The following is a 27,578-nucleotide window of genomic DNA, read 5'->3' as shown; positions in this document are numbered from 1 at the left end:
CGGCCCGTTGTAGGGGACGAGGGCGTCCTAGAGCCGTTCCAGTTGCACCCCCGGCAGATCCTGTGGAGGACCCTATTATTGAAGAGCAGGGCGAGGTGCTCGCAGCTGAGCCTACCCTGGCGAATTTCATGACAGCACCGGGATTTCAAGAGGTCATGGGCCGCATGCTACGGTTCATGGACACTATGACTCAGGCTGGTTTATTTCCAGCAGACCCAGCCACTTCACAGGCAAGAGGGGGAGCCCAGACCCCTACTGCTCAGCCTCCAGGCCATGTGGCTGCAGTATATCAGACTCTGGGTGCCCTACCCGCAGATGGGGCTCAGCCAGTTACTGCAGTGGCACCCCAGCCCAGGCCAGTTGTGGACGGTGACCCACAGAAGTTATTAGACAGATGGACCAGGCTTCACCCTCCAGTCTTCGGGGGTGAGCGTCATGAGGATGCTCAGGACTTCATAGACAGGTGCAGGGACAGGCTGCACAACATGAGGATATTGGAGTCGCATGGAGTTGACTTCACTACTTTTTAGCTTGAGGCAGGGCACGTAGATGGTGGCAGTCCTATGTACTTGGCAGGCCAGCAAGTTCTCCTCCCCTCACTTGGGGTCAGTTCACTCAGTTATTCCTGGATGGATACATTCCACCCTCTGAGAGGGAAGAGCTGCGGTATCAGTTTGAGCACCTAGAGCAGGGTCAGATGTCAGTGACCGATTATGAGGCGAGGTTCTCTGAGTTGTCTCGCCATGCACTTATGATACTTCCCACAAAGGTAGAGAGAGTGCGGAGATTTGTTGCGGGGTTACATCCCACCATCCGGTCTGGTATGGCTCGAGAGGTAGAGATGGGTACAGGGTACCAGCTAGTGGTTGAGATTGCTCGCAGGATTGAGGGTTATCGTTTGAGGGGTAGAGAGCAGATCCAGCAGGATAAGAGGGCCAGATTTTCAGGAGAGTTCAGAGGTGCCCCAGCCAGGGGTAGAGGCCACTTCGGGAGGGGTCAGCCCAGCAGGCCCTCACACTCAGCACCACCTACCCCTCCCCGAGGTGCCCAGTGAGGCCTTATTTCAGTGCGATGCCGGAGGGTTTTTATCGCCCACCAGCTACTCAGGGTCCCTCCGGCGGGTATTCTGGATATCAGGATTCTTCTAGTGCTCCTTTCAGCGCCATGCCAGAGAGTTCCTATCGTCCACCAGCTATCCAGGGTTCTTCCAGTGGGTATTCGGGTCAGCAGACTCAGACTTCAGGGCAGTAGGCTATGGTGCCTAGAGCATGCTACGAGTGTGGAGATCCGGGTCACCTGAAGAGGACTTGCCCCAGACTTTGGGGTAAGGCAGTACAGCAGGGTCAGCAGCCCCAGACTCTGGCACCAGCTGCCCAGCCACCTAGAGGTGGAGGGCAGACGGGTAGAGGCCATCCTAGAGGTGGAGGCCAGACAGGGAGAGGTCAGCCAGCTACTCCCTAGTCAGGTGGAGGCCAGGCAGCCGGCGCTCCAGCTAGATTCTATGCTCTTCCAGCCAGGCCAGATGCACTGGCCTCAGATGCCGTCATCACAGGTATTATTTCCGTTGGTGGTAGGGATGCTTCGGTATTATTGATCCAGGGTCTACTTATTCATATGCATCGTCTCTGTTCGCTCGCTTTCTAGTTGTTTCTCCTGAACCTTTGGGTGTTCCTGTTCATGTGTCCACTCCTGTGGGTGATTCTATGATTGTGGATCGGATTTATCGGTCCTGTGTGGTCACTTTCTGTGGTTTCGAGACTAGAGCAGATCTTCTGTTGCTGGACATGATCGATTTTGAGGTCATCTTGGGCCTGGATTGGCTATCTCTATATCACGGCGTCCTTGATTGCCATGCCAAGACTGTTTCACTAGCAATGCCAGGGTTGCCGAGATTGGAGTGAAAGGGGTCCACAGTTGACATGCCTAGCAGGGTTATCTCTTTCCTGAAGGCTCAGCACATGGTTAGAAAAGGGTGTTTGGCTTACTTAGCTTATGTTCGAGACACCGCTGCAGAGTCTCCGACGATTGATTCAGTGCCAGTAGTTCGAGAGTTCGCCGATGTGTTTCCTTCTGATCTGCCCGGCATGCCTCCGGATCGTGATATTGATTTCTGCATTGATTCACTCAGCCTATATCCATTCCAGCGTACCGTATGGCCCCTAAGGAGTTGAAGGAGTTGAAGGAGCAGCTGGAGGAGTTGCTAGCGAAGGGGTTTATCAGGCCTAGTGTGTCGCCTTGGGGCGCACCAGTGCTATTTGTGAAGAAGAAGGATGGGACCATGCGGATATGCATTGATTACCGCCAGTTGAACAAGGTCACCATCAAGAACAAGTACCCGTTGCCTCGTATTGATGATTTGTTCGACCAGCTGCATGGTGCCAGGGTGTTCTCTAAGATTGACCTGAGGTCAGGATATCATCAGCTGAAGATTCGGGACTCGAATGTTCCGAAGACTGCATTCCGAACTAGATATGGCCATTATGAGTTTCTAGTGATGTCCTTTGGCTTGTCCAATGCGCCAGCAACATTTATGGATCTGATGAACAGGGTATTCAGGACTTATATTGATTCCTTCGTCATTGTCTTCATTGGCGACATCTTGATATACTCGCGTAGCCTGGGAGAGCACGAGCAACATTTGAGAGTAGTGCTTCAGACTTTGCGAGAGCAGCAGCTGTATGCTAAGTTCTCCAAGTCTGAGTTTTGGCTCGAGTCAATGGCATTCTTGGGGTATATTATGTCCGGAGAGGGTATTAAGGTGGATCCCAAGAAGATTGAGGCAGTTCAGAGTTGGCCACATCCCACTTCAGTGACCGAGATCAGGAGTTTTCTGGGATTAGTAGGTTATTACCGGCGATTCGTGCAGGGCTTTTCATCTATTGCATCACCCTTGACTAGATTGACTCAGAAGGGTGCCCCATTCATTTGGTTCGATGATTGTGAGGAGAGCTTCCAGAAGCTCAAGACAGCTTTGACTACGGCACCAATTCTTGTATTGCCTTCCGGTATGGGGACATATACGGTGTATTGCGACGCTTCACGCATTGGTATGGGATGTGTGTTGATGCAGGAGGGGAGAGTTATTGCATATGCCTCGCGTCAGCTGAATATTCATGAGAAAAATTACCCTGTGCACTATCTGGAGTTGGCGGGGATTGTTCATGCTCTTAAGATATGGAGGCACTATTTGTATGGGGTGCCTTGTGAGGTTTACACCGATCACCGCAGCCTACAGCATTTGTTCAAGCAGAGGGATCTCAATTTGAGGCAGCGCAGGTGGCTTGAGTTGCTGAAGGATTATGACATTACCATTCTTTATCATCCGGGCAAGGCGAATGTGGTCGCGGATGCCCTGAGCAGGAAGGCGGAGAGCATGGGTAGCCTAGCATTCATTCCAGCAGAGGAGAGGCCACTAGCCTTGGACATTCAGTCCTTGGCTAACAGGCTTGTGAGGTTGGACAATTTAGAGTCCAGCCTAGTTCTAGCATGCGTGGTTGCTCAGTCCTTATTATTGGGGGAGATTAAGGCCCGACAGTATGATGATCCACATTTGGCGGTTCTCAGAGAGATGGTACTTCAGGGAGGTGCCAAGGAGGTTTCTATGGGTGAGGATGGTGTTCTGCGACTCCAGGGTCGTCTATGTGTTCCTAATGTTGATGGTCTGAGGGAGAGGATCCTAGAGGAGGCGCACAGTTTGCGGTATTCTATTCACCCGGGAGTCACGAAGATGTATCATGATTTGAGGTAGCATTACTGGTGGCGGGGGATGAAGAAGGACATAGTGAAGTATGTGACTAAGTGTTTGAATTGCCAGCAGGTCAAGTATGAACATCAGAGGCCAGGTGGCCTACTTCAGCAGATGCCCATACCAGAGTGGAAGTGGGAACGCATCACCATGGACTTCGTGGTTGGGTTACCGCAGACTTTGCGGAAGGTTGATTCAGTGTGGGACATTGTAGATAGATTGACCAAGTCGGCACATTTCATTCCAGTGGTGACTACTTATACAGCGGAGAGGTATGCTAAGATTTATATTCGGGAGATAGTCCGATTGCATGGTGTGCCGGTGTCCATCATATCAGACAGAGGTCTTTAGTTCACTTCCCATTTCTGGAGAGCCTTGCAGAGTGAGTTGGGGACTCGTGTAGAGCTTAGCACAGCATTCCATCCTCAGACCGACAGACAGTCGGAGTGGACGGTGCAGATTTTGGAGGATATGCTTAGGGCATGTGCGATTGATTTTGGAGGGCAGTGGGATCAGTTCTTGCCTCTAGCAGAGTTCGCATACAACAACAGCTATCAGTCCAGCATAGAGATGGCCCCATATGAGGCTTTATATGGACGACGATGTCGTTCTCCGATCGGGTGGTTTGAGCCTGGAGAGGCTAAGTTGCTTGGCACAGATTTGGTACAGGATGCCTTGGATAAGGTGAAGTTGATTCAGGAGAGGCTTCGCACCGCTCAGTCCAGGCAAAAGAGCTACGCGGACCAGAAGGCGCGGGATGTATCATTTATGGTTGGCGAGAAGGTTCTCTTGAAAGTCTCGCCCATGAAGGGCATTATGAGGTTCGGGAAGAAGGGCAAGTTGAGCCCAAGGTTTATTGGCCCCTTTGAGGTGTTGAGACGAGTTGGGGAGGTTGCTTATGAGCTTGCTTTACCCCCTAGTTTATCGGGAGTTCACCCAGTTTTTCATGTTTCGATGCTTCGGAAGTATCATGCCGACCTATCCCACGTGTTGGACTTCAGCACCATTCAGTTAGATGAGAGTTTGGGCTATGAGGAGGAGCCAGTTGCTATTATTGATAGACAGGATCGCCAGCTGAGGTCCAAGAAGATTTCTGCGGTGAGAGTCCAGTGGAGGGGCCAACCGGTCGAGGAGGCGACCTGGGAGTCCGAGGAGGACATGCGGAGCAGATATCCCCACTTGTTCAGCAGTCCAGGTACTTTTCTATGTCCGTTCGAGGACGAACGTTTGTTTAAGAGGTGGAGAATGTAACGACCCGACCGGTCGTTTTACCTTTTCGAACCCCGTTCCCCTAAATAAAGCCTCTCGTACTTACATTAACTAATTTACGACTTGCGGGGGCGATCGGTTTGGGAGTTGGAAGAGTTTGAGTAAAAATCTGCCCATTTGCTTCTTGAAGATTTTCTTAAAAAGACCAAGCTTGACTTCGGTCAACATTTTGAAAAAACGGACCCGGATTCGTGATTTGGCAATTTCTGAGGGTCCGTGGGAAAATATGGGACCTGGGCGTATGTCCGGAATCGAATTCCGAGGTCCCTAGCCCGAGTAATGAATTTTTATCTAAAATTGTTTAATTGAAGTTTTAAGGAATTAAAGAAACTAAGTAATCATTGATTCCCTAGGTATCGGGCTCGGATTTTGGTTCCGAAGCTTGGTACAGGTCCGTAATGTCATATAAGACTTGCCCGTAAAATTTGGTGTCAATCCGAGTAGCTTAAGGGCGTTTTGACCCGTTAGAGGAGAATTAAGAACTTTAAGATTCAATAGTTTGATTCATTTGGTTTTAGGGGGTGATTCCAAGATTTAGCGTTGTTTTGGGAGTTCCGAGGGTTCGAGTAGGTCCGCCTCGTGATTTCAGACTTGTTGGTATGTTCGGGCCGTCAAACGAGCGAGGTTCGAGCGAAGTAGAAAATTTAAGAAAAACAACCTTCAGTTGCATGCTTCTGTCATAACCGCATCTGCGGTTCTTGGACCGCAGATGCGGTCAGCCTATCGCAAAAGCAAAAAGGGCCAGGCCAAGGGGAAACCGTAGAAGCGGCCCAGAGACCGCAGAAGCGGACAAGCTCCGTAGGCCCAAATCCGCAGAAGCAGCTCGACATCCGCAGAAGCGGACCCGCATAAGCGGGCACCTGACTGCAGGAGTGGTCCAAGATTCTTTGGCCATTTCCGCAGAGGCGATTTTCGCAAGAGCGGTCATGGTACCGCAGAAGCGGAAATCGCTGGGGGGCAGAGAGTTCATTTAATCCGAACTCAAAGTCATTTATTCCATACACAACTCCACACTTGGGCGATTTTGGTGCTTCCAAAGAGAGGGTTTCAACATAGCATTGTAAGGTAAGTAATCCCCATTCATCCTTAGTTTAAATACATGTATATTAGGTAGATTAAACACTAAAAATTAGATAAAATCAAAGAGTTAGAGCTAGACCTAGGGTTTCAATAAAACGAAGATTTAATCATGTAATTTGCTATGTAATGAGCTAGAAATGATATATTATTGATCCTTAGGTTGTAGAGAACAATTTCCTTTGAAAAATATCGGAATCCGGGCATATGGGCCCGGGGTCGGTTAGGAAGCTCGTGGAAAGGGTTGGGAAATTACTTAAATAGTTAGAATTCGACCTTGTAAGCCTTTATTGACTAGTTCTTACTTATTTTAACTAGTTTGTGATCGTTCGGCTCCGAATTAAGGGCTTGGGCTTGTTCTTGATATTGGAAGTGCGCTTTGGACGAGGTGAGTCTCCTTTCTAACCTTGTAAGAGGGAATTGTCCCCATAGGTATAATAATTGAATTATTTGTTGTTGTATTCGGGGGCTACTTACGTACTAGGTGACGANTCGTGAGTTTGAGAATTGGTCGGTAGTGTCGGGCGGGCGTCGGACGCCCGAGCGTACAAATGAGCGAGGTTCGAGCGAAGTAGTAAATTAAGAAACAACCTTCAGTTGCTGCTTCTGTCATAACCGCATCTGCGGTTCTTGGACCATAGAAGCGGTACCGCAGATGTGGTCAGCACATCGCAAAAGCGAAAAGGGCCAGGCCAAGGGGAAACCGCAGAAGCGGCCCAGAGACCGCAGAAGCGGTCCCGCTTAAGCGGCCCCCAGACCGCAAAAGCGGTCCAGCTCCGCAGGCCCAAATCCGCAGAAGCGGCTCGACATCCGCAGAAGCGGACCCGCATAAGCGGGCACCTGACCGCAGAAGCAGTCCAGGCTTCTTGGGCCATTTCCGCAAAAGCGGACCTTTTTCCGCAGAGGCGACTTCCGCAGAAGCGGTCATGGTACCGCAGAAGCGGAAATCGCTGGGGGGCAGAGAGTTCATTTAATCCGAACTCAAAGTCATTTATTCCATACACAACTCCACACTTGGGCGATTTTGGTGCTTCCAAAGAGAGGGTTTCAACATAGCATTGTAAGGTAAGTAATCCCCATTCATCCTTAGTTTAAATACATGTATATTAGGTAGATTAAACACTAAAAATTAGATAAAATCAAAGAGATAGAGCTAGACCTAGGGTTTCAATAAACTAAGATTTAATCATGTAATTTGCTATGTAATGAGCTAGAAATGATATATTATTTATCCTTAGGTTGTAGAGAACAATTTCCTTTGAAAAATATCGGAATCCGGGCACGTGGGCCCGGGGTCGGAATTTAGGAAACTCGTGGAAAAGGTTGGGAAATTACGTAAATAGTTAGAATTCGACCTTGTAAGCCTTTATTGACTAGTTCTTACTTATTTTAACTAGTTTGTGATCGTTCGGCACCGAATTAAGGGCTTGGGCTTGTTCTTGATATTGGAAGTGCGCTTTGGAACGAGGTGAGTCTTCTTTCTAACCTTGTAAGAGGGAACTTTCCCCATAGGTATAATGATTGAATTATTTGTTGTTGTATTCGGCGGCTACGTACGTACTAGGTGACGAGAGTCCGTGCGTAGGGACTATTATGCTAAGTTTGGGTAGTTTAGGACCCATGAGCATGCTTTACGTGATATTCTAGTATAGTTGATTATCTGGGATTTAATGAACTCTTGTGATTAAGAAGAATGAAATTAGAAAACGACCCTTAACCTATTTGGTTCTTAAAAGGAAATAATTGGCATTTCTATGCACGGTCACCCTCATATGTGTAGTGATTGTTCTTATTTCATGGCAATGAGTTTATTTCTATTTGACCGCGTCGCACGGTTGATTCACGAGCGGGGTAATAGATGCATCTATGGTTCGAGCCGTTCGACCCTCGGCAGTGCACAATTTACTATTTTTATGCTGGATCGGGCCGTACGTTCCTCGGTGATTATATGCGCATGACTTATGTGACCCTTTTTATGTGAGTTAGGCTTCATATTTGCTTTCATGTATAGATGGACACTCGTAATGACAACTTAAAGGAAGAATTGATGTTTTGTACTTGCTCTCGTCTCTACTTCTTCGAGATTAGACGGGATACTTACTGGGTACATATTGTTTATGTACTCATGCTACACTTCTGTACTTAACTGTACAGGGTCTGAGGCAGGTGGATCTGGTTATCACTCTGGTGCGCATTCGTGAGCGGATTTGGGACTTCTACGGTGAGTTGCTTTCCCTCCATGTCGATCCGCAGCCGAAGAAGTCTTTTTGTTGTATTATTATTTTCTGTCTATTTGGATCCAGACAGTAGGGTAGTGTGATATTCTTTTGGATGTATATTCTACTAGTTGCCCGTAGCTTGTGACACCAGGTTCTGGCACACACTTTGGTAGACGATTATTTTGGGGTTGTGTAATTTTATTATTACAATATTCAGCTCTTCTGGTTTAAATTCCAAATTGAGTGTTTATTTCACTTATTCTAATTAAAAGCAATGTAAGTATTTTAGAAGTGTTTCCGCAATTGGCTTGCCTGTCAAGGGTGTCAGGCGCCCTCATGACGTGTTGTGAAAATGGGTCGTGACAGGATGCGAAGTTGGACGATTTTGGAAGGGTTTGGATGAAGTAGGGTTTGGTCTCAGATCTGAAATTTGAGCGGTTTGATAAAGATTCGAAGGAATTGGTTTGGGTATTTGGAAGAAGAGGAGGTGAAGAGTGTCTGGTGTGAAATTGGAGTGGATCGGAGCACCGGAACCGCCGCGAGGCGATTTCCGGTGGGTGGTTGATGGCGGAGGCGGCGGAGAGTCTTAGGGCGGCTAGGGTTTGCTAGAGAATGAGGGAGACGATGAAATGACCGGGTTTGAGGGGTTGGCTTCAGACAGTTTTATAATAAAATGAGGGCCAGTTTCGGGCCGTTGGATTACAATGATCCAACGGTTGCGATGAAAGAAGGCAAAACGGGGTCGTTTGGTGGTGGGGATGACCTGGATCGGGTATTTACATGTTTGGGCTTGGATTTGGGTGTAAAACATGCCCAATTCACTTTCAAAAATCAACTCCTTTTCTCTTTTTCCTTTTTCAACTTTTTCTTTTGTTTTTCTTTACCTTTTCTTTAATTTATGAAATCCTAAAATTAAATTCCTAAATTATCTAAATTGTAAAATTATACTAATTATCTAAATAAAATAATTGCAAAAATTAGTTAATCCTAAATTAATGAAGAAAAAAATACTATTCTAACATTTTAAAGCCAAAAATGTAAATGAATGTTATTTTTTGTGATTTTTATTTTAATAAAGCAATTAATTAACTAATTAATCCTAAAAATATGAAATCAAAAATCTAAATGCAATGCATGGAGTTTTGATCATTTTTGGGGGCATTTTCATGATTTTTTTTATAAAAATTAAACGTGCACAAAAATGCAAACAATTAATAAAGATCCTACAAAATTCATATAAAAGGGCAAATAATTGGAAAAAATCTATCTTCTTGGATTTTATAGGAGTAATTCATATAGGGCAAAAATCACATGCTCACAGCTGCCCCTCTTTGCTCGGGAACACGAAGGGTTTTCGGGCAAATATAAAATGAGCAATTATGAGCGATTTTTGCCCATTTGAAACTCCATGGGAAGCATCTTTTGGAAAAAGTATGACCGAACCTTGCTTCAGAGGTTGCCTACATATCCTTGGCTATAAAGGAATCAGGTCAGTGTAGTTCTGGAAGTTTTGGTACCTGGGACTACCGAGAAACTGTGCTTTTACTGTTGTTACTGCTGTTTCTGCTTGCTGAGCTCATTATTACACCAAAATGAAAAATGAAAAGCTAAACTAGCTAAGCCTATCAACTATGAGTTACAAGATTCCTATCTATAAACCTTCTAAAGTTTGATCTTGAGTCTTGGCTGGTTCTTCCTGCAGACTCCGATCTGAATCTTGACGCTCGTTAATTGCAACTGCAGATTCATTCTTCTTCAGCTTTCGGATCAAGGCGGGACATGCAAAACTTGTGTTTTCAATCATATCTCGAGGAGCCCGCATCTTTTCTCTGCTTCTACGCTTAAAGTTCAACTTCTTTTCTTGTTCTTCTTTTCTTTTATTTGGGTTGAGACTTCTTCTTTTGGTCATCTCAAACCTTGTGCCTCATGGTAAAGATGTGTTCAGGCACCAAAGCAAACAAACGAACGAAATTTTCTGCCCCAGTTTTTACTGGAAAAATTTCGTGAGTTATTGTAACAAAATCTAAACTATTTATTTACTGAAAGCGATTAAAATCGGGATTGTGTATCCCTGGGAAAAAGAGATTAGGGAGTGGAGACCCTATATCTAAAATGCAATCAAATGGGGATCGGAGGCCCCAAGTTGGGAAGATTACCAGGTTATGCTGGAAAAATGACCGGGTTATGCCGGAAAAGAAAAAAGGGTCCTCGGGTTATGCCGGGGAGGTCCACGGGTTATGTCGGGAAAGTCATCGGGTTATGCCGGAAAAGAAAAAAGGTCCTCGGGTTATGCTGGGAAAGTCATCGGGTTATGTCGGAAAAGAAAAAAGGGTCCTCTGGTTATGCCGGGAAAAGAAAAAAGGTCCTCGGGTTATGCCGGGAAAAGAAAAAGGGTCCTCGGGTTATGCCGGGCAAGTCATCGGGTTATGCCGGAAAAGAAAAAAGGTCCTTGGGTTATGCCAGGAAAAGATAAAAGGGTCCTCGGGTTATGCCGGGAAAAGAAAAAAGATCCTCGGGTTATGCCGGGAAAGAAAAAGGGTCCTCGGGTTATGCCGGGAAAAGAAAAAAGGTCCTCGGGTTATGCCGGGAAAAGAAAAAGGGTCCTCGGGTTATGCCGGGAATCAACTAGGGAGTGGAACCCTATAATGGAAAAGGCTACCAGGTTACGCTGGAAGCGACTAGGGGATGGGACCCTATGTTGGAAAAAACGTAACTAGAGATTGGGGGACCCTAGGCTACCATGTTTTTGAATTTTCTTCTCTTTTTTTTTTTATTATTTAAGAAAAAATGAGTAAGAATGCAGGAAAGAATTTGGAAGAGACTTCCTTTTGGATTGATTATTGTTGCAAAACTGTTTCTAGCCCTTGCGCAGTTTCTTTTGGTTGCACATGCTTCTTGCAAGGTTGTTTTGGATTGCACCTGTTTCATGTCTTCAAAAAAAGAACAATTGTTAGTTTGAAACGGTGGTTGGCTTTGTGGCCTTGATTGTCTTGATCTCGGCCCAACTCTTTCGACGAAAACCTCTATTGCTCGCTGGCTTTCTGGAGATCAATCTCTCTTCTAAACCCAGGGATCTTGACTTTCCAAAATTTCACATGATGGTTAACCCGTGTGGGGCTTTGGCCTTTTCATCTTATTTTGCCTTTATGGGAACTTGACTTTGGATTTCCTTCCTTTTCAATAATTTTGACTCTGAAGCATCGGCCATCATGGCCAGTCGAGATCGACTTGATGCACCTGCTGAGGCTGGGTGCTTTCCTTGAATTTGGCTTTTGTTAAGCAGAACCCTGTAAAACCAATCTTGCCATCTTTTCTTTGTATTAGTTTCGGAGAAGGATTAAACCGAAAGGGATTCAAAGAAAAGTAAACAAAGGACAGGATAATGAACTTAACGAGAAGTGTCCCTTTCGGGGGAAGAAAGAAGGACTTATCTGGAGTGCATGCAGACTTCAATAGACATGACATGCTTCTTGGACTGGATACCCGATCTGCGCAACCATCCAATCTCTTATAAACCCATTATAACTCGTATCTCAAAACCGAGAAACCTTGCCAGGACTCTATCAGCGCCGATGTTTGTAAGGAATTCCTTCTTTTCGGTCAATGGCGCCCTTTGCGGGTTTTTACCAACTGACCTCTCTCATTTCTCTTCTTACCGTCGTCTTATAGTGCCCTTTGCGGGTTTTCACAAAAAAGACTCTCATTTTCAGTTTCTCTGCTCACCATCGCCTTACGGTGCCCGTGTGGGTTTTCACCAATAAGACTCTCTCATTTTATTTCTCTCATTCGATTGTATTGGATCCAACAACCTCCCATTGTGAACTTCTTTACCGATCAATCCGAAGGGCTTTGAATAGGATTTTGGGTAACAAGAGTTTGGATTGAACTACAAGTTTGGAACCTTTCAGGCGACTGTCGCCGAACCATTATAAATTCTGCCCCAGTTTCAACTTTTGGGGAAATGTGGATTTTTGTTTTGGTGTGACTGAACCCCAGAGAGAGGCTGCCTACGTATCCTTTCGGAATCAAGTCGAACGTAGTTCAGGGAAACTTTGTTTTTGATTGATTTAGATTGATTTTTTTTACAAACGTTTTTGGGTTCCAAAAAGGGTAATCAGAGAAAGATAACCGGCTCAAAAGGTTAGCAAAGGGTTGAAGTGTTTGTGGTAGCGAGAATGAAAGCCTTCATCATCCCAATCGGATAATATCGGTACCGCAGAAGGGTTAAACGTAATACCTTTTGACCGCGTCTGCATTTACAGCTGTTTCAGGGTCATTTCCTTCAATGTCTCCCAAGTACAATGCCCCTTTCGGCAATAATTTTCTTATAATGTATGGATCATTCCAGTTTGTACTGAACTTTCCTTTTGCTTCCTTGTGATGCGGGAGAATACGTCTCAAAACGAGTTGCCCCACTTCAAAGTTCCAAGGCCATACTTTCTTGTTGTAGGCACGGGCCATTCTTTGTTGATACAACTGCCCGTGGCAAACTGCGGCCATCCATTTTTCATTAATCAGGGTTAACTGTTCTAGACGGGTCTTGACCCACTCATTATCCTCAATCTCAGCTTCAACGATGATTCGGAGAGAAGGAATTTCAACTTCTGCGGGTATTACGGCTTCAATGCCATAAACCAATAGATAGGGTGTTGCTCCAACTGATGTGCGCACAGTTGTGCGATATCCCAACAATGCAAACGGCAACTTTTCATGCAATTGTCTAGAACTTTGGATCATCTTCCTAAGAATCTTCTTGTTGTTCTTGTTTGCTGCTTCGACGACACCATTAGCTTTGGGCCGATAAGGGGTAGAATTCCGATGCGTAATCTTAAATTGTTCGCATACTTCCCTCATCAAATGACTATTCAGATTCGCAGCATTGTTCGTAATGATAGTTTTAGGAATACCAAAACGGCAGATGATGTTGGAGTGCACGAAGTCTACCACTGCTTTCTTAGTGACGGCTTTGAGGGTGACTGCTTCAACCCACTTTGTGAAGTATTCGATGGCAACCTATATGAATCTATGCTCATTTGAAGCTTTTGGCTCGATTGGCCCAATGACATCCATACCCCAAGCAACGAACGGCCACGGTGCTGACATAGGATGCAGTTCTGAAGGTGGTGCATGAATCAGGTCACTGTGCACCTGACACTGATGGCATTTTCGGGCAAAACTGAAGCAATCCTTTTCCATAGTCATCCAGTAGCAACCTGCTTGAAGTATTTTCTTTGCAAGGACGTATCCGTTCATATGGGGTCCACACACTCCCGCGTGTACTTCATTCATGATTCTTCCGGCCTCTTCGGCATCCACACATCTGAGAAGGTTGAGATCTGGAGTCCTTTTGTACAAGACCTCTCCGCTCAAGAAAAAGCCACTAGAACGCCTTCTGATGGTTCTCTTTTGGTCTCCACTGGCTTGCTCGGGATATTCCTTTGTTTTCAAAAATCTCTTGATATCATGATACCATGGCTGAACATTTGGTTCCACCTCAATCGTATTGAAATAACCATGCCTTTCTCGGATTTGGATTTCTAACGGGTTAATGTGGACATTGCCTGGATATGGCAACATCGAGGCCAAAGTAGCGAGTGCATCAGCTAACTCATTGTGAAACCGAGCAATGTACCTGAACTCGACTGACTTGAACCGCTTGCTAAGATCTTCCACATGTTGCCTGTATGGAATAAGCTTGACATCTCGAGTTTCCCATTCTTCTTGAGCTTGTCGGATAATCAAGTCCGAATCTCCCATGATTAACAATTCTTCCACATCTTGGTCGATTGCCATGTTCATGCCCATAATGCAGGCTTCATACTCGGCAGTGTTGTTTGTGCAGAAAAACCGAAGCCGGGCTGTGGCCAGATAGTGCTGACCGGTGGCTGAGATCAAAATTGCCCCAATCCCGACACCTTTTGCATTCACAGCTCCATCGAAGAACAATTTCCAAGTGTTGGTGTCTTCTGAGATTACCTTAACTGAATTTACTTCCTCGTCAGGAAAGTAAGTACTCAAAGGCTGATATTCATCATCAGTAGGATTTTCAGCTAGGTGATCCGCTAAAGCTTGAGCTTTCATTGCTGTGCGGGTGATATAAACTATGTCGAACTCGGTGAGCAGGATTTGCCAATTTTCCAACCTTCCTGTGGGCATCGGCTTTTGGAATATGTACTTTAAAGGATCCAACCTGGTAATGAGATAGGGGGTGTAGGCCAACAAATAATGCCTAAGCTTCTGAGCGACCCAAGTTAGGGCACAACAAGTCCTTTCCAACAAAGTGTATTTGGCTTCGTAACTAGTGAACTTCTTGCTCAAATAGTATATTGCCTGTTCTTTCTTCCCGGTCACATCATGTTGCCCGAGGACACATCCGAAGGAATTCTCCAAGACTGTCAAATACAAAAACAAAGGCCTTCTAGGTTCGGGCGGGACCAAGACTGGCGGATTCGACAGATATTCTTTGATTTTGTCGGAAGCTTCTTGACACTCATCTGTCCATCTAATCGCCGCATCTTTCTTCAACAGCTTAAATATGGGTTCGCATGTGGAAGTCAACTGAGCAATGAACCTGCTGATGTAATTCAACCTTCCCAACAGACTCATAACCTCTTTCTTGGTTCTTGGAGGAGGCAAATCCCAAATAGACTTTATCTTCGTTGGATCTAGCTCGATTCCCCTCCGACTGACTATAAATCCCAAAAGTTTCCCAGACGGAACTCCAAATGCACATTTAGCTAGATTTAACTTCAAGTCATACTTACGCAGACGCTCAAAGAACTTTCTCAGATCCCGAACATGGTCGTCCTGCGTTCTGGATTTAATGATCACATCGTCCACATACACCTCGATTTCTTGGTGCATCGTGTCATGAAAGATGGCAGTCACAACTCTCATGTAAGTTGCCACGGCGCTCTTCAAACCAAAAGGCATGACCCTGTAACAGTAAGTGCCCCAGGGTGTGGTGAAGGTCGTTTTTTCCGCATCGTCTTCATCCATCAAGACCTGATGATATCCAGCATAACAATCCACGAAGGATTGTATCTCATGTTTGGCACAGTTGTCAACAAGGATGTGGATGTTTGGCAAAGGGAAGTTGTCTTTGGAGCTTTCTTTGTTTAGATCCCGATAGTCAACACACACTCGGGTTTTCCCATCTTTCTTTGGCACTGGGACCATATTAGCCAACCATGTGGTGTATAGGACCACTCGGATCACACCCGCTTTCAACTGTTTGGTGACCTCTTCTTTGATCTTGTCACTGATGTCAGTTTTGAACTTTCTCTGTTTTTGCTGGACAGGGGGATGATCGTGGTAAGTTGGCAATTTGTGCACCACTAAATCAACACTCAGTCCTGGCATATCATCGTAGGACCAAGCAACCACATCTTTGAATTCGAACAAAAGTTGGATCAACGCATCCCTATTTCTTTCATCCGTGTGAATACTTATCATGGTTTCTTGGACCTCTTCTGAACTACCCAAATTAACTGGCTCAGTTCATTTTAGTTTGGCTTAGGCTTATTCTCAAATTGTTCCAATTCTCGGTTTATTTCCCTAAAAGCCTCATCTTCATCATATTCTGGTTCTTGATTCATTATTTCACAGTTAGACAGCGTGTTAGGATCTGGGCATGAAGTATGCAAGTATGTCATGTTATTTAAGTCCGCATTATTAGAACTGAAAGAAGAAATACGAAAAGTAACAAAAATCAGAAAGAATAAAGAAAGAGATTCATAGACGATGAAATATTGATTTCATTTCATTAAATTTGAAGATAGAAGGGTTTATATTGGAATTATAAAGATAATAAAATAAAAGAAACATTCGAGTTACACCCTGGAATAACTCGGAATGTAGAAAAAGTGGCAAGACTGGACTACCGGGATTCCCGCCTGACTGGGAACGGAGTAGCCTTCCAGTTTTGCAGCTTGGCATTGGGCCCCATATATTACACCTCAGCGGTGCTCGAGCCTTCTCCCGGCCGGACCATGTGAGTCTCATACAACATTTTCCTCATGGCTCCACATATGTCTTCAATTTCCTTGGCCGTGAAGGCCTCATCTTCCTTCTCTATGTATCTGGGCTTGACGAATGTTTTGGAAAGATGCAGGATTGGCTGAGGCAACACCCAACCATTGCTCTTTCGTTCATTTTCCCATGTCACATCAGCTGCTGTGGCGTGAAAACCCACACCGAAGAACTTCTCGCTGGGAGCTAAAGTGATAGGTTCCGTGATACCTTTCAACGATACATTGAGCCCCTTCCCGGGCTTATACCCGTGTCTGATCCTTTCAGTAGCGACCATGATTGACGCATTTGACAAAAAGGGTTGAGGACACGAGCTTCCTTCCTCACATTGATCTGCGACCACAACCTCAAAAGCTTGATAGACTATGTACTCGCTACCTTCCCTAGCCTCGAGACATAGGACTGACGTGTCCCTATAAATTGATTGCTCGTCCTCTCCATGGACCATGATTTTCTGATCTTCATGTTCAAATTTTACCATTTGGTGGAGAGTAGAAGGTACGACCCCTGCAGCATGGATCCAAGGCCTTCCTAAGAGAAAATTATAAGAGGTGTCCATGTCCAAGACCTGAAATGTCACTTCGAAATCCACAGGACCGATAGTCAAGATCAAATCAATTTGCCCTATTGTGTCTCTCTTGATTCCATCAAAGGCACGCACACAAACATTGTTAGGCCTGATTCTCTCAATCGCAATTTCCATCCTTTGCAAAGTTGTGAGAGGGCAGATGTCAACCCCAGATCCGCCATCTAGCATGACTCTTTTCACATAGTACCCTTCACATTTAACTGTCAAATGAAGAGCTTTGTTATGGGCATCCCCTTCCGGGGGCAAATCATTTCTGCTAAATGAAATCCGGTTGACTTCGAAGAATCTTTCCGCCATCGTTTCCAGTTGCTCAACAGTGGTTTCAATCGGAACATAGGCTTCAATGAAGGTCTTTATCACCACTTTCTGATGCTCATTCGAGCTTATCAGTAGAGACAAGAGCGAGACCTGAGAGGGAGACTTCCGGAGTTGGTCAATTACCTCGTAGTCCGAGGCTTTTATCTTTTGGAAGAATTCCTCGGCCTCTTCAACATTGACTGGCTTTTTGAGCGGGAAACGCTTTTTTTGGATTTGTTCAATTCCTCCAAGTTGAGGTATTTACCGGATGTGTTAGTTTCATTTACTTCCCCCATGATTTCTTTTCCCTTGTATGTCACTACCGCTTTGTTGTAGTTCGAGGGGACGACAATGGGGTCCTTCATGGGCTTCTGTGGTGCGCGGCTGATAACCACAGGCTCATTCAGCCTTGGTAAAATTACCGGACCCCGCGCCACATAAGTCCCTCTCGGTACGTACATCTTAGGTCCTTTGTTTAGCTCAAACCTCTTGGGGAGACTCAACACAAACTGTTCTTTCCTGTGGGTCCGGGGAACATAAAGAATGGCATCTTTAGGAGGTATTGCCCCTGTTTTGGTTTCCACCATCTATTCTACACTTTGAGGGGTGGAGTTGCTCTTCTTCTCCCCCTTGTCTTGCTTTGCAGCCGCCCTTGGCTTCTTTTCAACATCGACGATGGCAATGATGGCTTTCAGAGCTGGGTCTAACTCTTTATCTTCACAAATCATCCCAATAACTGGCCCGTTGTTGTGAGCCGGCAATGGGTTATTGGTCACATTGGGGTTCTCTTCATCTTTCAACACTATCCGCTTTTGCTCTATTAGACTTCCGACTGCCCTTTTAAGAGTCCAACAGTCTTTACTGTCATGCCCTTCCGCTCCTGAATGATAAGCACATCGAGCACCGCGTCGGTAGGAGGGTGACTCTGGGTTTTGCATGTTTTGGGGTACGGTTTGCAAAAAACCCATTTGGATTAGCTTAGGGAAAAGGCTAGAGTATGATTCACCAATAGGCGTGAAGTTGGTTCTTCTGGGTGGCTCCTGGGCACGGGCATTGTATGGAAAATTATTTTGTGGGGACGAGGATTATATGGAGCTTGGTGAGGAGGATTATTTCTTGGAAGTGGAGCTCGGTTTTGGTTAAACTGTTGTTGTGGCCGAGCGTATGGCTGGGCGTTCATCACCGCATAAGGTTGAGAAGCCATGGCATAAGCCACTGTCACACCTCCTTTTTACTACCCCCGAAAAGGGGTATAAGGGAGTTTTTCCAATTTAAGTGACAATCGAAACGGGATTATTATTCAAGATCAGAGTCGGCACTTGGGATAGTTTATGGTTTCCCAAGTCACCAGTTTAGAACCCTAAATCGAGGAGATTTGACTCTGTTTTAATGTCTGCGAAACACAGAAATTTGGGTAAGAAATTCTGTTAACCCGGGAGAAGGTGTTAGGCACTCCCGAGTTTCGTGGTTCTAGCACGGTCGCTTTGATCATACCTGGCTTAATTAAATTGTTTAATTACTGATTTTAGAACCTATGTGCATTTGCCTTTTTAATTAAGAAAATTAAAACAGGTCACGCGTACGTATACCCATTTGTTTGGCGCGTCAAAAATTATGTCACGCGAACTTGTCCACAATCGGTAACGTTTTATTATTATTAAGAAAGTTTGGCCAAAGTTGCGTGAACGCATACTCTGGTTTTGTTTTTAGAACCGTAATTATGTCACACGAACGTGTACACAACCTAGATGGTGGATTAAACGTGCCTAAAGCAAACTACGAATCTCATTTTAATGTCTAAGTTATAAAATTAACATGAGGGCCATAGGGATTCAATTATGGATGGCACACCTCGGCCTAAAGAACTACATTTAATTAAAGAGGACTATATTAATAACAAGTTTTATTATTGAGAAAGTTGGTCGAACTTGCGCGAACGCATACTCCGAATTGGTTTTTAGAATCGTAATTATGTCACACGAACGTGTACACAATCACAATAGTATTTTAAGCGCGCCTAAAGGCTCTTCTACGGATATTCATTTTTAATATCTAGTTGTAATATTTGTGAGGGCCATAGGTGATTTAATTAAGATGACACACCTCAATTAAAAGAAAACGTGTACTAAACTAAAAGCGAATTAGGGATGCTCAGGCTTAATCTAATTAAAGTCCAAGCTAAAACAACTAATTTAAAGCAAGCATTGGGTATATTACATCGGCACTAAATTATTTAAACAAAAGTTTTGGGCCAGCAGCAGGCCCAATGCTATTTAAAGATTTCTCGAAAAGAAGACAAGCAGAAGTTGGGCTCGACGTCAAGACCAACACTGGGACAAAAGTGAATGACCACCACAAAATTTCAAAGGATCCAATACTAGGCCCATGATCAAATCAATGTTAGAAAGAAACACTTTCATTATGCAAATCGTGACAATTTGACAACGCCGGATAGGGCTCAAAATCGAGCCCAATAAGCGAAGCATAACAAGAGCAAGAGCTGAACCCATTCCTAAACGGGCTGCCTCATATAGGCGGCCCAAACTGGGCCCAATCGCCCTTAAGAAACACAGGAACACGATATAAGATTATTAGATATGAACACCAGATTATGAACTAAATTAAAACGACCTGCTACAGACAGTTGGGTAATATGAATATGGGTTTAAAACTATTTATTAAACATACTAATTCTCATATCAACATAATACTCTAGCAAGGCTGAAATCGAATGATTAAACTATGCAGATTCAACAGCCAAAGTCAGCATACACGAGGCCTAAATCAACATTCTCAAATTTAGAGGAATCAGTGGACTAACCCTAACCTTAACATATGAAAATCCCTGCTAAACTAGTGCTTTGTCTAAGTACAGCTGAGAGAAACCAGAAGTTCATAAAGAGCTACGTAGCTTAAGGGGAAACACATGCAAAGAAACTGAAACTTCACTTTTTAAACACTAAATTTCCTATTACATGTATCAAAGAACTAACAAGATCATATTTCAGTAATCGTCCACATTAAAACATGATAGCCTTACTAAACTACTGACTATTAACAGATCTGGCATATTCAATTCACAAGAAAAGATTAAAAGAAGAAACTAAAAGCTAAATGATTTGTATGAACACAAATGCAATTTCAATCCATTAGCTCCAAATCATCAGTACATTCCTCCAAACATGCTTGCATTCCATTTTTGTCATTCAAAAGTTAGAAAGTACCTGGTTACAGAGAACAACAAAATAAAGAAACTTCAGCAAGAAATCAGTTGAGATCAACAGCTAGAAACAGCAATGCACACCGCTTCACATTCTATCCATGTCTCAGTTTGTAAAATCAGGAATCCCAGATATTTGTTCTAGCTTTTTCTTTTGAAATCAGGGACTGGATCAGCTAACTAACGGATGAACTTTTTAAAATGTTTTTGGGTATGGAATTCTGATGTATTTTCAAGGACCTTAGTGCAGAGTATAGTGCTCAAAATCTGGTTTTAGGGAATTTATCTGAAAGTCCCTTGTTATTATTTCCTAAATTAAACCCCTAAGTTTCAATTGATCAATTGACCCACTAAGAGTTTCTAACAATTACAAACTAGGGCAAACAACTCCAAACCTGAACCAAATGGCAATAAAGATCAAATGGCACCAACCTAAAACCTAAATAGATTTATTATAGAGATGAAATCAGAAATGGAACAACATTTAAACATTGACACTGACATTAACATGAATTAACTAACAAATGATCCATTTTCTGAGATTCGAACCTTTTGGAACAATTAACACTGCCATTTAACAGGGAATCAAACCACAATGAGATACCAACATGCTGATTTCAAACACAAGCTAAACCAATTTAAATAAACCCTTAGCTGAAAAACTGAAAATCTAATGAATCTGATGGAAAATGCATGAATTAATCCTAAACCACTGACTAACATTGATGATTAAGCACAGAAGTTAACCAACATTTCTAAAAAAATTAAAACCCTAAATCATGCAACTCAAACAGTTAAAAGAAAGAAAAAATGGTTAAGAAATGGAACTGAACAAGAGGTTACCTATTTTATTGTAATGAACCAATTGGGCTCGGAGGACCTGGCCGGTCACTGCTAACGAACCATAATCCGGCGGGTTTTGGAATTGACCCAAAATCCACATTAATCGGTCGTTCTTGTCAAAAACGATTGACTAATGTGAGTTTTGGGTCAAACTCTGGAAAAAATGCTAGCGAGGTAAAGAGGGAAAAATCGAGGGCCTTGGAGGTTTCCAGATCTGGAATCTAAAGGATTTGGGTGATTTTATGGTGAAACGGAGCGGAGATATGAGGTGAGGGGGAGGTGGTGGTTGTTTGGTGGAGTTTTGGAGCCATTTGGGCGTTTTAGGGTTCCTAGGTTTGGTGTTTTAGATTTGAAATTTGAGGATCTTGGTGGGGATTTCAGGGAAATCATTTTAGGATTCGAAAAGAGAAGAGGACGGGGATTCTAGGGTGTAGTTTTAGTGGTGTTTGGAGGTGGTCCGCCGCCGTGAGGCGATTTCCGGTCGGCGGACCACGGCGGAGACGGTGGGGGGTTTCAAGGTGGCTGGTCTCTAGTAAGGGTGTCTTGAGTTTTATAGGAGTAATTCATATAGGGCAAAAATCATGTGCTCACAGCCACATCCTAGTGAGGATAATAATGTTGCGGGGTGTTTGAAGGGAAGTAATCTCGGGGTTGGCGGGGGTTTCTCAGACTTGAAGTCATCATCGCCACTTCTTCTTTCTTCTTTCTGTTTGCTACACCCCCTGACCCGCTCTGGATTGTTTGAGACATAGCTCTTATTGCAGACTGGCTCAATATGCGGCCTGTCTTCAAACCATTTTCGACCATCTCCCCAATTTTGATAGCCTCAGCAAACGGCTTTCCCATTGCAGACATCATGTTCTGGAAGTAGTCAGCCTCTTAGGCTTGTAGGAAGAACTGACCATCTCGGTTTCATCCATCGGGGGTTTCACCCTGGCAGCTTGTTCGAGCCACTTGACAGCATATTCTCGGAAACTCTCCGAAGACTTCTTTTTGAGATTAGACAGAGAATTTCTGTCCGGAGCTATGTCTATGTTGTACTGAAATTGCCTGACAAAATCTCGAGCCAAATCATCCCATATGTGCCAGCGAGATATGGCTTGATCCATATACCACTCGGATGCAATTCCGACTAGACTTTCTCCGAAGTAAGCCATTAGGAGTTCTTGTTTTCCACCTGCCCCTCTTAGTTGATTGCAATACCTCTTGATGTGGGCTATGGGGTCCCCGTGTCCGTCATACGTTTCGAACTTGGGAGTCTTAAAACCAATGGGCAGGTGAACATGCGGGAACATACATAAATCAGCCTAGAATACGCTCTTTTGGCCACTTAAACCTTGTATATTCTTGAGGCTTTGTTGCATGCTTCTCATTTTCAAAGTGATTTCCTCTTGGTCGGGGTTCTTTGCAGCTTTCTCTTGTCCCGCAGTAAACTCATACCGAGGTTGTTGGGGGTAAGAATTGATGGTAAAATGGGTCGTGTCTGATGGAAAAGGTGGTACTTGGAAAGTAAAAGATGATGTATCAAAGCTTGGCCTGGACAAAGTGGGTTGTGCCGTAGCCGAGGTTGGTGGTGCGGTGAATATGTTAGAGGCCACTCCCGAAATCAATGCCTGGGGGCGAACCTCAGAGGGCGTTCAGGTAAAGTGGGCTGAGATGGTAGGATATCCGAGTGGGGTATTCGGGTAATTGATTGGGATGTTGGAAGTTCCACTTGCTCTGGGAAGTAGCTCGGGGAAACCAGGTATTGCACTAGGCGGATCTCTACCGTTGGACCAAGCGTCCCACCTTTCAAACATGCGGAGGCGCAGTGCTCTATTCTATTCAGCAGCCGCTGACTCTGATGTTGGGATAGCCGATATCGGGCTATCCTCTGGGATGGGAATTGTTGGTAGATGACTCCCTGACGACATTTCGACACTTCCCATGGATCTTGTAAAGTAAGGGTGCGAAGCCAGGTTACCACAAAACCAACCACCTTAAAACAGAACCTAAGTGCAGGAGCAAACACAACAAAACGGTTAGTCTGAAGCAATCAGCACATAGGGAATCGCACATTGGGGGGTGTAATGCACCTATACAGTTAAATGTGCTTCTACATGTTTTTCAACGGTTGCGTGTCTCATCCCGGATTTTGTTTATCTCCCCGATCTTTCTCTTCTTTCGACGTTTTTTCAATATTCGCTCTCTTTTGCACTCTCTCGTTGTTTTCTTTCTCATTTATTTTTCCTCTTTTCCTTGCTTTCTTGTTTTTTTTTTTTTGCTTTCTCTCTTTTCTTGTTTTCTCACTTTTTCTTCTCTTTTCTTTTTTTGTTTTGTTTTTCTCTTTTCGCCATTTTCTCCCTTATTTGAGTTATTAAAAACCATGACCGGATCTGATGGGGATTGCCTACGTATCACGACGTCGCATCAATCAGATCATCACGTAGTTCAAGGAATAGAATGTGAAATAAAGGAAATAACAAATTTGGGTTTTTTCAAATTTCATTAAAATAAAAACTTCTAATTTTCTCTGTTACAAAGACTCCATCATACCTTTCTTGGAATTGAAAAACTAAAAACAGACTCGAAACAGACTCGAGAACTAGAAACTGAAATACAGACTCGAAACGAAAGTCAAGAATACATAAGTGCTTCCAAAACTGCTCCAGGGGCCCGTGGGACATCAGTCGGTCTCGCCACAGGCCTATGTGCAAGATCTCCTTGGAGACGATCCAGGTCATTCATTATTTGGCGAACAAAGGTCATCACTGCAGTGAAGAAGGTGGTTTCAATCATGTCCTCAGATTCATGGCATTTCATGACGATGTAGTCGGCAATTGCTCTAACCCTTTCCCTAATGATGCCTTTCTCTTGGAGCAAACGTCCGATTTGTTGAGACCTAACTTCTAGCACTTGGGTGTCATGATAGCTTTGACCCTGCAACTGCTGCATATCTTCTTTTAGCTGAGACATTAGTGCATAACAATGTCCCCTCTCGACTTTAAAGTTCTTTGTTTGTTTGGCCATCTCATTCTCGAGGGTAGTTAGCTTTTTCTTCAGGTTTGTGAATTCTCCATTATATTTCCTTTTCAATTGCCGGACAAACTATGCCCGTCCCTCTGCGTTCTTCGCCAACTGTGCCCGGGTTCTTGCCAAACTACCCTCGAATTTTTCCAAATCATCCTCGCACTCAGATATCTTCCTCCTAAGACCGGAGTCTTTCATCCATTCGGCTCCTTTCCTGATTCTCAGCAGCTACCTTCATTTTTTGGATCTAGGCTCGAAGGGATTTGTTTTCTTGGGCCAACTTCTTCTTCTCCCCTTCATCAGCAGCAGCCTGTACACTACTGTCAAATTTAAGATCTCTGATTTGCCCCTCCAATTTGCTTATCGTGGCCCTGTAGCTTGTCTCTTTTGCCAACCAATCCCATTACTCCTGTGCCCCATCAGTGAATTGTTGGACATGGGGCCTTTTGGCAGGCCGTTCGGGCTCTTGATGGACTCGAAACGTTTTACCATACCAGGTCGCGTAACTAGGCTCTAACTCGCCTTTGGACAAATTCTGTACCCGAGTCTTTGGCTCCAGGAACCTACACTGATGCAAAATCTGGCGAACCTTTTCTTCCGGGAATGCAGCTTTTGGACCTAGTTCAATGACTTGTCGACTCAAATCTTCATCATGTGGGATAGTTTGGTACCTGCCTAACTGGCGCAGAACCCTGTGTGGAGCATATGGCTGAATGCTCCGGAGACCCATTAATAGAAAAAAGCACACTTCGACCGACATATAAATGACATCAGTGACCGGGAGCCAACCGAATGTCCACTCAATTTTGCTTGCAGTCAAGGAACTCAAATGTGCGAACCATGCCTCCGTACCTTCCGGAAACTCATGACACTTCATCCGGTTTTCATGTTCTTCAATGCAGTTAAGACCGGTCATACCATAGTTCATATACCCCAGACGATGGCAAAGGTGTTCTTCCATCCAAAGTTGTAAAAGCATGTTGCAACCCTCAAAAAATTTCCCCCCTGCTCGGCAAACAGTTAGAGCTCGATAAATCTCTGCTAGGATCATCGGTACAATGGTGCCATTAGCCTTCTTAATCATGAAGTCGGCCATTCCCACGAGCCCCAACTCTATATGTCCATCCTTTCTTGGGCAGATTAAGATGCCCAGGAATGCCACTATAAAGTCCATCCCCGACGTGCTTCCCATTTACCTTTGTTCCCTGAATGAGTTAGACCAGTATCCGAAGCCTCAAAACTGTGGGGATCCCCATAACGAAGGTAGAAGAAGTAGAATGTGCAAAATCCCTCAGCCAAATTTCCATCTTTGACTTCCCGACTAATACTCAGAAGGTCCAAAAACTTGTGAGGAGTCACCGCTCTTGGTGCCACTGGGTACGGTTTCTGAGATTCCCACTAAGACCAGCTTAGCCCGCTATTTCCTCAAGTGTAGGTGTTAGCTCAAAATCAGAGAAATGGAACACATTATGCGCCGGGTCCCAAAAAGGTATTAAAGCCTCAATTATATCCAACCTCAGTTTAATCTTCAAAAGACCAATGAGACTGCCCAAAGCTTTTATCACAGTACCTCTGCTAACTTCCCCTAAGTCATTCCACCACATATGGAATTCTAACGGGATTTTCTCGAGGACTATGAAGGGTTCATTTTCAATAGTGCTCATCCTGCACATTTATTTAAAGTGATCGGTTAAAAGACCATGATTTATTTTACAAGAGAAGATTATCAACTTTTTAAAATTGCAATTAAAAAAAAACACCTTTGCAAATACGGCCGTTCAGCACCTCAGGAAAGAAGATTTTAGGGTTGTGTTTGCTAATCAGCCAAAAATTTGAAAAAGGACCATAGGTGGCTATTCTTGCAAAAGCAGCCTTCCGGCGCCCTTTTGGGGACATTTTGGCTATTTAGACAAGAACGGCATCACCTAATTTTATTTATGACAAAATAACAACATTTCATATTTTTAGGTTATTTTTTGCAAAAATAGAGTTGGACCCGGTGAGGGTTGCCTACGTATCCCACGTCCGGTGAGAATCTAACTTGCGTAGTTCGGAAAGTTTCAACATAACAGAAAACAACACCAAATATTTTTTGAAACAATTTTCCTTTTTCTCCTTTTTCTTTTCTTTTATTTTTCAAAATTTCGGCAGAGTTTCGGTACTTTTTAGACTCCAGATTTTCCAAAGACGGGTAAATTATCTCTCTCATACCTCAATTTGATTTTTTCCAATTTTTCTCCCTTATTCTAGAAGCTGGTCAACATGCAATCCGAAGCAAATACATGTACAAGTAGCAAGTAAAATGCATCAGGATGGTCTTTTTCATTTCGGGTACACCTGTCCTAGACGGACGCAACCCCTGTGTTGAGTCCCCAAAGTCAAATGCACGTGATGCAAACAAGCGTTCCTACTAGGGATCCGGCATGAGGCTATGTTATACTAGGTTTAAAACCCTGGGTGTATTGTTCTAGACCTGGCTTACTCGAGTGGAAAGCTCGAGCCGGGGGAGGGGGGGGGGGCAGCGTACCGAGAATACAGAAGCTTCACCGGCTTTGCAACTTGTTCGAACCTTGTTCTAAAATTGGGATATGACTCTAACAGAAAAGAAGTTACACAAAGTGCACACTTCCCAGATGATTTAGAAGACTCAGAGAGGAGAGGGTTTCGTAACAATTTATATACAGTTCAAGCAATATCAAAGCGGTAAAAAACGTCATTTAGCACATTAGGCTCAAACATGTAAAAATCAGATAATAAATAAAGCCAAGTATAACAGTTATTCTAAGCTCGAATTCTTGAACCCTGAACCAAAAGTTCTGAGTTTTTTATCCCCAACAGAGTCGCCAGAGCTGTCACACCTCCTTTTTACTACCCCAAGAGGGTACATAAGGGAGTTTTTCCAATTAAAGTGATATTATTTGAAATGGAATTATTTTATTTTATTTATCAGAGTCGCCACTTGGAATAATTTGATGTCCCAAGTCACCGGTTTATTTTAAAATCCCAAATCGAGGAAATTTCGACTTGATCTAAAAGTCTGCGAACCAGAAATTCTAAGTAAGGAATTCTGTTAACCCCGGAGAAGGTGTTAGGCATTTCCGGGTTCCGTGGTTCTAGCACGGTCGCTTAAACTGTTAATATTGGCCTATTATCTGATTAATTACGCATTTTAAATCTATGTACATTTTTACGACTTTCTAACCGCTTTTACTGTTTTAAGGAAAATTCAACGTTATTTAAAACACATCTTAAACCACGCTACATGAAATGCACACGCAG

This window comes from Nicotiana attenuata, chromosome 8 (genome assembly GCF_001879085.1).
Source record: "Nicotiana attenuata strain UT chromosome 8, NIATTr2, whole genome shotgun sequence".
Lineage (NCBI taxonomy): Eukaryota > Viridiplantae > Streptophyta > Magnoliopsida > Solanales > Solanaceae > Nicotiana > Nicotiana attenuata.
The sequence above is the reverse complement of the archived record's forward strand: the minus strand, read 5'-3'. Positions refer to the sequence as shown.